Raw genomic sequence first — 8966 nt, forward strand, 5'->3', positions numbered from 1 at the left:
TCACACTGATCAGGTATTGGTCAACATATCTCAACCACAGTAGTGATAATGACAATTTTGTAGGTGTCCTGTAGAAGTTGTATTACCTGACAATGTTCTTGACCTTGGAGTACTAGAGATATTCAGGCAGACTTAATCCTTTCATAATGATGGAAATGACCAAGCTTATTGATAGGTGTCCTTTTAGAATAAGCTGTGTCCTTTTACACATATATCATCATGTGTTTTTTAGGTTCCTGTCAAGAGATGATGATGAACCTAACCCTAGTCATTGTCTGCGGACATTTCTGTTACCCAGGTAGGTGGTGATTTTCACCTTCACCATTTCAAATCATTTGATCTTCACATATCAAATAACTGTTATTGATCGACTAAACTTGCTTGCCATGTTGTTTTTTTTTTTTTCATATGATCAGGTAAGAAATGATAGCATTTTACCATTTATTGTAACCATTCTCTTCTGTTTCTATTTCAGAGAAAATATATGTTTCTTTATGTGAGTATTAGGCGAATTATGCCATGAATACCCATAATCATGGAGTGGTGTGTTATGGTAGTAATGTTGGTGTTTTCGCAGGTGAGCAGGAAAGAGATGATGGTGTATCTATCTTTGGCATGGACATTGAAGTATTTCAACAATCCAGAAAGATCTGATGGGTCCTGCAGTGTTGCCAATGAACAGGAGTATTTGCAGTATCCTCCTAGGAGCAAAGGAGGGTCCGTAGACACATTTTTCACAGAGTGTTGTTTAAATTACCATCAAGAGGTCATGGTAAATTTCAGAATGATCATTGATGGGACTTAGCTTGTATTCAGGTAAGTGATGATATCGGCTTTCAGCACCCTACAAATTGATTTTCAAGTATTTATGTAAATGTAAGTGGTGTTCCTTACTGTGCTGTTATCATGTTTCCATGCAGGTATCCAGTTAAGAAATGATACTCTCCCAATTAATGCTAGTAAGTATATGCCCTTTTTATTTATTTTTTAAATTTAGGTACAATATGTATTTAACGTTAGTACTGATAAAGGGATATGCAGGTCCAGGTAACTTCTACTGTTGCACATCAAGTATTGACCATGAGATTTCTACAAGTACTCATAGAAGACAAGTTAGTATGTCTAAGGGTGGTGTTGACCTTAAAGTTCTACCAAAATCCATGTGGTGTTATGTTGCCCTTTATGATGGAAGTGACCAAGATTATTTGCAAATGTACTATTTCTTTCTGCGGGTAGACAAGTTGTATCTTGCAACAACACATTTTTTGAGCGTGTTTCTCAAGGTTCTGTGCAGTCATGATATCACAGTGAAGCAGACAGTGGTTGTCAGGGGGAGCTTGCTGGTAACCAGGCACGTGATAAAGTGGGTCTTATCTCAGTTCAGAAATCTGATCTTCAGCTACCTAGGTGAGTGAGGATGGTGTCTCTAACACAGTGTACCACACTTTTTTGTAAGTTTCCTGTTAAGTTCATTGCTCGTTTACAGATATGAGATGGTGTGACATTAACTCATTAGATACATTCACTTTTTATATTAGAAAAAGTTTATTGGGCCCTGTGAGTGTTGAAGGATAACACCTATCCAGCTATTTATCATGGTGTCTTCCCCCACAGTACTACCCATAGATTTTCTGTAGGTGTCCAGTGAAGTAAGGCTGATTTTATCTGACATCAGTGTTGATGATCTTTGATTACTGAAAATACCCAGGTAGAGTTGCTGTGTCCCATAATGATGGAGCGACCAGGTTATTTGCAGATACCTTGCTAGAAAAAAGTTGTTTTCTTTAACATAGATCTCATCATGTCTGGACAGCAACCTGAAAAAGACATCGCTGTGCACCTAGCATTGATGTTAATGGCAGACATTGCTGGTATGTTTCCAGGTAAGCAAGGTTGTGGGCCTAAACCACAGCATAGGCCATCTGATCTCCAGGTATCTAGGTAAGTGATGATGGTGTCTCTAAGAGTTGTTACCATGATTTCTTTGCAGGTATTCAGGTAGGAATTGATAGTCCTTACTAATTCTACTAATTCTAGTCCTTACTAATTACTATTTTAGAAAAGATTTTTGCTTAACCTGTGAGTGATGAGGGATTGCCATACCGAGGTAATTAATATTATGTTCTCAACCACAGCAGTAACCAACAATTTTGCAGGTGTCCTATGAAGAAGTACTGTCTTACCTGGTGATGATTTTGACCTTGGAGTACTACAAGTGTTCAGGTAGAGTTGATATGTCTCATAATGATAAAGTGACCAAGGTTATTTACAGGTGTCCTGGTAGAACAAGTTGTGTCCCTTTACCCATATATCATGTGTTTTTCAGGGTCCTGTTAAAAGACTTCAGTTAATCTGATGATGGTTGTTAAGGTGGAGACATTTCTGGTATTCAGGTATCTGATGAGGTGTACTTCCACTACATCAGACCCTCTGATCTTCATGAGTCTACCTCCATTAAAATTTGTTGATTGCTTGAACTTGTTTTACCATGTGGGTTTTTTTTAAGACATTCAGGCAGAAATGATAGTGTTTTTACCAATTCTAGCAAACCTGTTCTCCTACTTTTTTATATTTTAGAGGAAATTTACATATAACCATGTGAATATTTAGCAATTCATGGGTATTCATGGAATAAACAGTTGTGGGTCACACAAGTTACCATGGTATTTTTGTAGGTGAGCAATCAGAACATGATGGCGATGGCATAGACCTTGGAGTACTGCAAGATCCCAGGTAGAGTTGATGGGTCCTACAATGATGTAAGTGCCCAAGATTACTTCCATGACCTGGTAGAGAGGGTATTCTGTAGACCCATTTGTCACAGTGTGTTTTTCAAGTTCCTGTCAAGAAATCATGGTGAACCTCATAATGATCAATTATTGGACTTTGCTTTTATCCAGGTAAGTGATGATGTAGGCCTCAAACACCCTAGAAACAATCTAACCATCTGATATGTGGGTAAGTGTGGATGGATTTCCCAACTTTTTTGTGACTATGTTTTTGTTTTTACAGGTATTCAGGTAAGAAATGATACAGTCCCAACAAATGCTAGTAATTATTTAAAGTTTAGATGTAATGTGTGTTTAACCCTAGTGGTGACAGAGGGATATGCAGGTGTCCAGGTAAGTTATCCTACTGTTCCACCCCGCAGTATTGAGCAGGAATTTTTTTACAGGTACTCAGGAGATGATGGTTTCTCTAACAGTGGTGTTGACCTTGAAGTTCTAGTTCTGCCAAGATCCAAGTAGTGTTGATGGGTTTTCTAATGATGGAAATAACCAGTGTTAATTATATTGTTTTCTTTTCCCCAGGTAAAACAACTTTTGTCTTTTTTATAGGTGTATAAACTATTAATAGACAAGGCCTACAGATTTATTTCTTCTTGGACACCCCCACAGTGTGGCTGTGGCGGCCTGTGGTTTTGGTGTGCTGGCCTCAGACACGAATTCCCCAGAAGTGGCACAGCCCTCTGTGGGCCCAAATCTTCTTTAGTCACTCCAGGTCTTCACGAAGTTCGTTGTCCAGACCATTGGCCAGGACCTGGCTATATATTCCATTCTTCATGTCCTTTTGTCTGTTCAAAAACCAGTTTGGGATCTTACACTGGCATGGATTCTGCATGTGTAATGGTGATCACACATTCCACCTCACCCTTAGGGAGCTCTCATGCCCTCTTTGTGAAATCGGTGTCTGTAACACCACGTGAGCATATCTTCACCCCACACCCTGAGTTGCAGTGATGGCAAAGGCTCTTTTCTGCTGCCCATCGATATTGGTGTTGAGTACTCGGAAAATGTGCTGGACTTCTCAGGGATCACTAGGGACGTGACGGCAGCCCCGGCAGCAGTGTGTAGGCCCCCTGTGGAAGAGCAAGACAACTTTTGTCTTAAACATACTTGTTAATTGTGTTTTTTCAGGTTATGGTGGTTAGTCCTGTTACAGTGAACCTAGAAATGCTCATTAATGGGACCCTGCTCATAACCTGGTACGTGATATTGTGGATGTTACACCATAGTTGAGATCACCTGTTCTTCAGATGTCTCAGTAAGTGAGGATGGTGTCCCGAACACAGTGTTAGCATGTTTTTTCTGTAGGTATCATGCTGAAGTCTTTGTTGTTGTACAGGTATGAGATGATGTCACATTAACTCACTAGACCTTCATATTTTCAGGTATGTATGTAATTAATGATGTTTTGAATAGTCTTATATTACCCATATTTCTGGCTTGTATGCAGTAAGATTAATTTGTCCCTCACAATACGAGTAAGCACAACATTTTACAGTATTCTTGTTCAGAGATTGTGTTTCATACACTCCTACTGATAAAAGGATAAGCAGGTATCCAGATATTCTATCGTATTGTCCATCTTCACAATATTAAACATGAAACTTTTACAGGTATCTCTTTAAGAGGAGAAGATATCTCCTACCAGGGTTTAGTCTTGGACTGCTGCAAGTATCCAGATGGTGGTGATGAGTCTCAAAAGGATGCCCTTGACCAATGGAAACTGCAGTAGACCTGGTAGAACAAGACATGTACTGAACACGTTTTCCACATTGTGTTTTTCAGGTTTACGTGAAGACCTCCTGATTAATAGGCTCCCCTATCATATTTAATGAGGCATATAGAGGTATCAAGGCAAGTGCTGATATGGGCCTAAACCACAGCACTCTCTTTCTGATCCTACTGTGTAGGTAAGTGATTGTGTTCCTGACACTTCTTGTTAACTATGATTTTGTTGCTGGTATTCAGGTAAGAAATGATAGAGTCCTTACCAAATCTAGTGACCATGACTTTACACTTTTTACATTTTAGAGATAACTTATGTTTAACTCTGTGATTGTATCTATGATTGTATCTATAATTTAGAGATAACTTATGTTTAACCCTTGATTGTATCTATAATTGTCAAGGAGTTCCCATGCCAGTAGTAACCACAGTAATTGTGCAGGAGTCCAATGAAAACATGATGGTCTCTTCTGACAAAGGCGTTGATCTGAATTAATGCAAGTATCAATGTGTTCCATGATGTGTTCCATAATAATGGAAGTGAAAAGGATTATTAGCAGGTGCTCTGGTGGAACAAGTTGTGTATTTAAACACATTTGTCCTATCTGTTTCTTCAGGTTCTTGTCAAGAAAACCCAGTGGACCTAAAAATATTCATTAACGGAACCTTGCTCTTAACCTGGTAAGTGATAAAGTGGGTTCTGCCACAATCCAGACAGTCTGATCTTCAACATGAAGGTAGATGAGGGTGGTGTCACCAACACTGGTGTTACCATGTTTGTTTGCAGGTATCCTGTTAAGGTCGTTGTTAGTATACACGTATGAGATGATACGACATTATCTTATTAGAGACATTTCTTATTTCTAGGTATCTATGTAATTAATGTTTGAGACTCCTATATTTATGTTATTTTTGCCATGTATTCTGTTAAGAAATTAATGTGTCCCTAATAACAGTAGTAAGAATGTGATTTTCTGTATTCTTGTTTAGAGATACTGTGTATTTTACACTAGGAGTGACAGAGAGACCCGGGTATTCTGTTGCATAGTCTATCAGAGCATTATTGACCATGGAATTTTTGCAGGAGGTATCCATCAAGAGAGGAAGGTGTGTCCTCAGCTTTCACCTGCGAGTTCCATAAGCAACCAAGAGAAATTGCAGGTGTAGTAGAAGGATTTATTCTCCACAATGTGGTTTTCAGGTTCATGTCAGAACATTATGATAAGCCCATTATTGGTAGATAACATGGGACATAGCTGGTGTCAAGGTCAGTGACGAAGTGGGCCTAAACCCACAGCACAGGCCATCTTAACTTTCTTACACATATAAGTAAGTAATATTAGTTTGCCTAAACTTCTGGTCGCCATATTTTTCTCGCTTGCCGTTTGTTTGTTTAGGTATTTAAGTTTAGAAACGATAGTATCCTTATCAATACAAGTAACCATGTACCTTTCTTTATTTCAGAGAAAATTTGTTTAACCCTGGGAGTTTTGAGTGATTTATGGGTATCCGCATAATGATTACGGACTTCCGTGGCACAATAGCACCCGTGTGTTACTTAACAGCAGTTAGGAGGTGACGTTGTTTTTAACAGTGGTGCAGACCGTGGAGTACCGCAGGTATCCAGGCAGAGGTGAGGTTATTTGGAGGTGTGCTGGTGGGAAATAAGTGTCCATAGACACACTTGTCACGGTGTGGTTTTCAGGTTCCTGTCAAGAGATTGTGGTGAACTTCATAATGATTTTTATCAGCAACATTGCTGATTGCCGTAAGTGATGATATTTCTCAAGCATCCCCACAGACCTTCTGATAGCATCACTAGCATTGTGTAACCATGGTTTTGTTTTGGGTTTTTTTGAGCAGGTATTCAGGTAAAAATAGTATCTCAAACAATGCTAGTAAGCATTAGCTCTTACAGGATTAAGGCTCAGTTGGTGGAGCACGCGACTCTTGATCTCGGGTTGTGAGTTCAAGCCCCATGTTGGGCCTAGAGCTTCCTTAAAAAAAAGATTAATTAAAAAAAAAACCCAGAGTTTATATATAATGTGTGTCTAACATAGACTGAGATCTATGCAGGTAAGTCATCTAGGTTCCACACTACAGTATTGACCATAAGATTTTTCCAGGTGATCAGTCAAGAGGTGCTGATGTCTCCCATATCTGTGTTTACCTTGAAGTTCTGCCAGGATCCAGGTGACGTTGATGGTTCCCACAGTGAGGGAATGGACCAAAAGTACCTACAGGTGCCCTGGCAGGACGAGTTGTTGCCTTATACACATTTGCTGCACCTCTTTATTTTAGATTCCTGTCTAGCAATCACTCCAAACAGAACAATGGTCATTAACAAAATCTTGTTAGGAACCAGTTAAGTGCTAAAGAGAGTTTTACTACAGTTAAGAGCATCTAATCTTCAGATTATCAAGGCAAGTGAGAATGATGTCTCTAACATTTGTGTTACCGTCTTTTTTCAGATAAACTGTTAAGGTTTTGCTAGTAATCAGGTGTGAGATGATGTGACATTAAGTCCGGGAGACATTATATTCAGAAATCTGTGTGACGAATGATATTGTTCAGGCTCTAATAGTAACCTGGTGTTAGGCATGTATGCAGTTAAGAAATTAAGTTGTCCCTAACAATTAGTTAGTATGCCTGAGAATTTATGACTGTTGAGAGATAGAGGGTTTTGGACTGATGGAGGGACTTTCAGATATCCAGGTCTTTATCGTATTGTCCATCACTGTGTTACTAACCATGGGATTTCTGCAGGCATTCCTTTAAGAGAAGAAGATTGCTCTTACTTGGGGCTGACCTAGAGTTTTGCAAGTATTCAGGCATTGTTGATGGGTCCTGAAGTAATACAAAGGACCAAGGGAATTTGCAGCTGTCTGTTAGAATGAAATTGTACCAGACACATTTGCCACAGTGTGTTTTTCAGCTTCCTGTGAAGACATCATGCCAGTATGCAGATAGGATCATCTCCACATAGTGAGGTAAGTGATGATACGATTTCTTGTTCCCATTATATTTTTGCAGCTGTTGAGGTAAGAGATGATGTAGCCCTTACTAGTAATAAAAACAATGAATTTTCACTTTTATATTTAGAGAAAATGTATAACCTTGTTAGCGTTAAGGGATTGCACTCAGAGAGGTGATTGTCATGAGTTCACACCCCAGTAGTACCCACAGAATTTGGCAGATGTCCGGTCAAGTAATGATGGTCTTTCCTGACAACGGTGTTGACCTGAGTAATGGAAGTTCCTAGATAGAGTTGATGTGTTCCATGGTAATGGGAGTGAAAACGTTGTGTTTAGGTGTCCCCGTAGAATAATTTACATTTCAAACACATTGCTGCTGGTGCTTTTTCAGGTTATTGTCAGGAGAACATGGTGAACCTCACGGTGGTTGTTAACAGATCCCTACTGGTAACCAGGTGAGTGCTAACGTGGGTCTTACTACAATGAAGACTGATCTAATCTTCAATATCTAGGTAAGTGAGGATGGTGTCCCTAACACTTGTGTTACTGTGTTTATTTGCAGATATCCTCTTAAGATCTTTCCTAGTACACAGGTATATAATAATGTGACATTACCTTACTGGAGACATTCTTATTTTTAGATACCTATGCATTAATATGTTTAAATTCTAATATTTACATTGTTGTGGGCATGTATTCTGTTAAGAAATGAATGTGTTCCTCTAATACTAGTAAGAATGAGAGTTGTATCCTTGTTTGGAGCTACTGTGTTTTTCAAACTAGTGGTGATGGAAGGATATGCAGGTATCCAGGTAATGTATCCTTTTGTCCATCACAGCATTATTGACCATGGCTTTTTTGTAGGTATCCCTTCAAAGAGGAACCAGTCTCTTCCTAGCTTTAAGCTTGGAGTTCTGCAAGTACCCAGGTAGTGTTGCTGGATCCCAAAACAATACAAGTAACCCAAGGAATTTGCAGGTGTACGGGTGAAATGAGACAAACAGGAAAATATTTTCCACAATGTGTTTTTTAGATTCATTTCCGGACGTCATGGCGAGTGTCTCAATGGTAGTTCATGGGAGACGCTGGTGGTATGAGGTAAGTGATGATGTGGGCCCAAGCCCCAGCACAGACCATCAGATTTTCATACGTGTGGGTAAGTGATTATGTGTCCTCACATTTCTTGTTACCGTGATTTTTTTGCAAGTGTTCAGGAAAGAGATGATGGTTTTCCCAACTCTAGAAAACATGACTTTTCACTTTTATATTTCAGGAAAGTTTATTTTGAACACTATGAGTGTTGAAGGATTACGTATATGTAAGTATTTATCTTATATTCTCCTTCATAGTACTATCTATATGATATTTAGAAGTGTCCAAACACTGATGGTTTTCTGACATTGGTGCTAACTTTTAATGACAAGTACCCAGCTAGAGTTGCTTTATCCCATAATGATGAGGTGAACAATGTTATTTGCAG

The 8966-nt window shown here is 39.1% G+C and overlaps 1 pseudogene; it reads right to left on the bottom strand.

The window, feature by feature from the left end:
- Positions 1 to 3372: 3372 nt before the first annotated feature.
- Positions 3373 to 4793, bottom strand: LOC116622845 (annotated as a pseudogene).
- Positions 4794 to 8966: the final 4173 nt, after the last annotated feature.

Source organism: Phoca vitulina, unplaced genomic scaffold (assembly GCF_004348235.1).
Source record: "Phoca vitulina isolate PV1807 unplaced genomic scaffold, GSC_HSeal_1.0 scaffold55, whole genome shotgun sequence".
Taxonomy (NCBI): domain Eukaryota; kingdom Metazoa; phylum Chordata; class Mammalia; order Carnivora; family Phocidae; genus Phoca; species Phoca vitulina.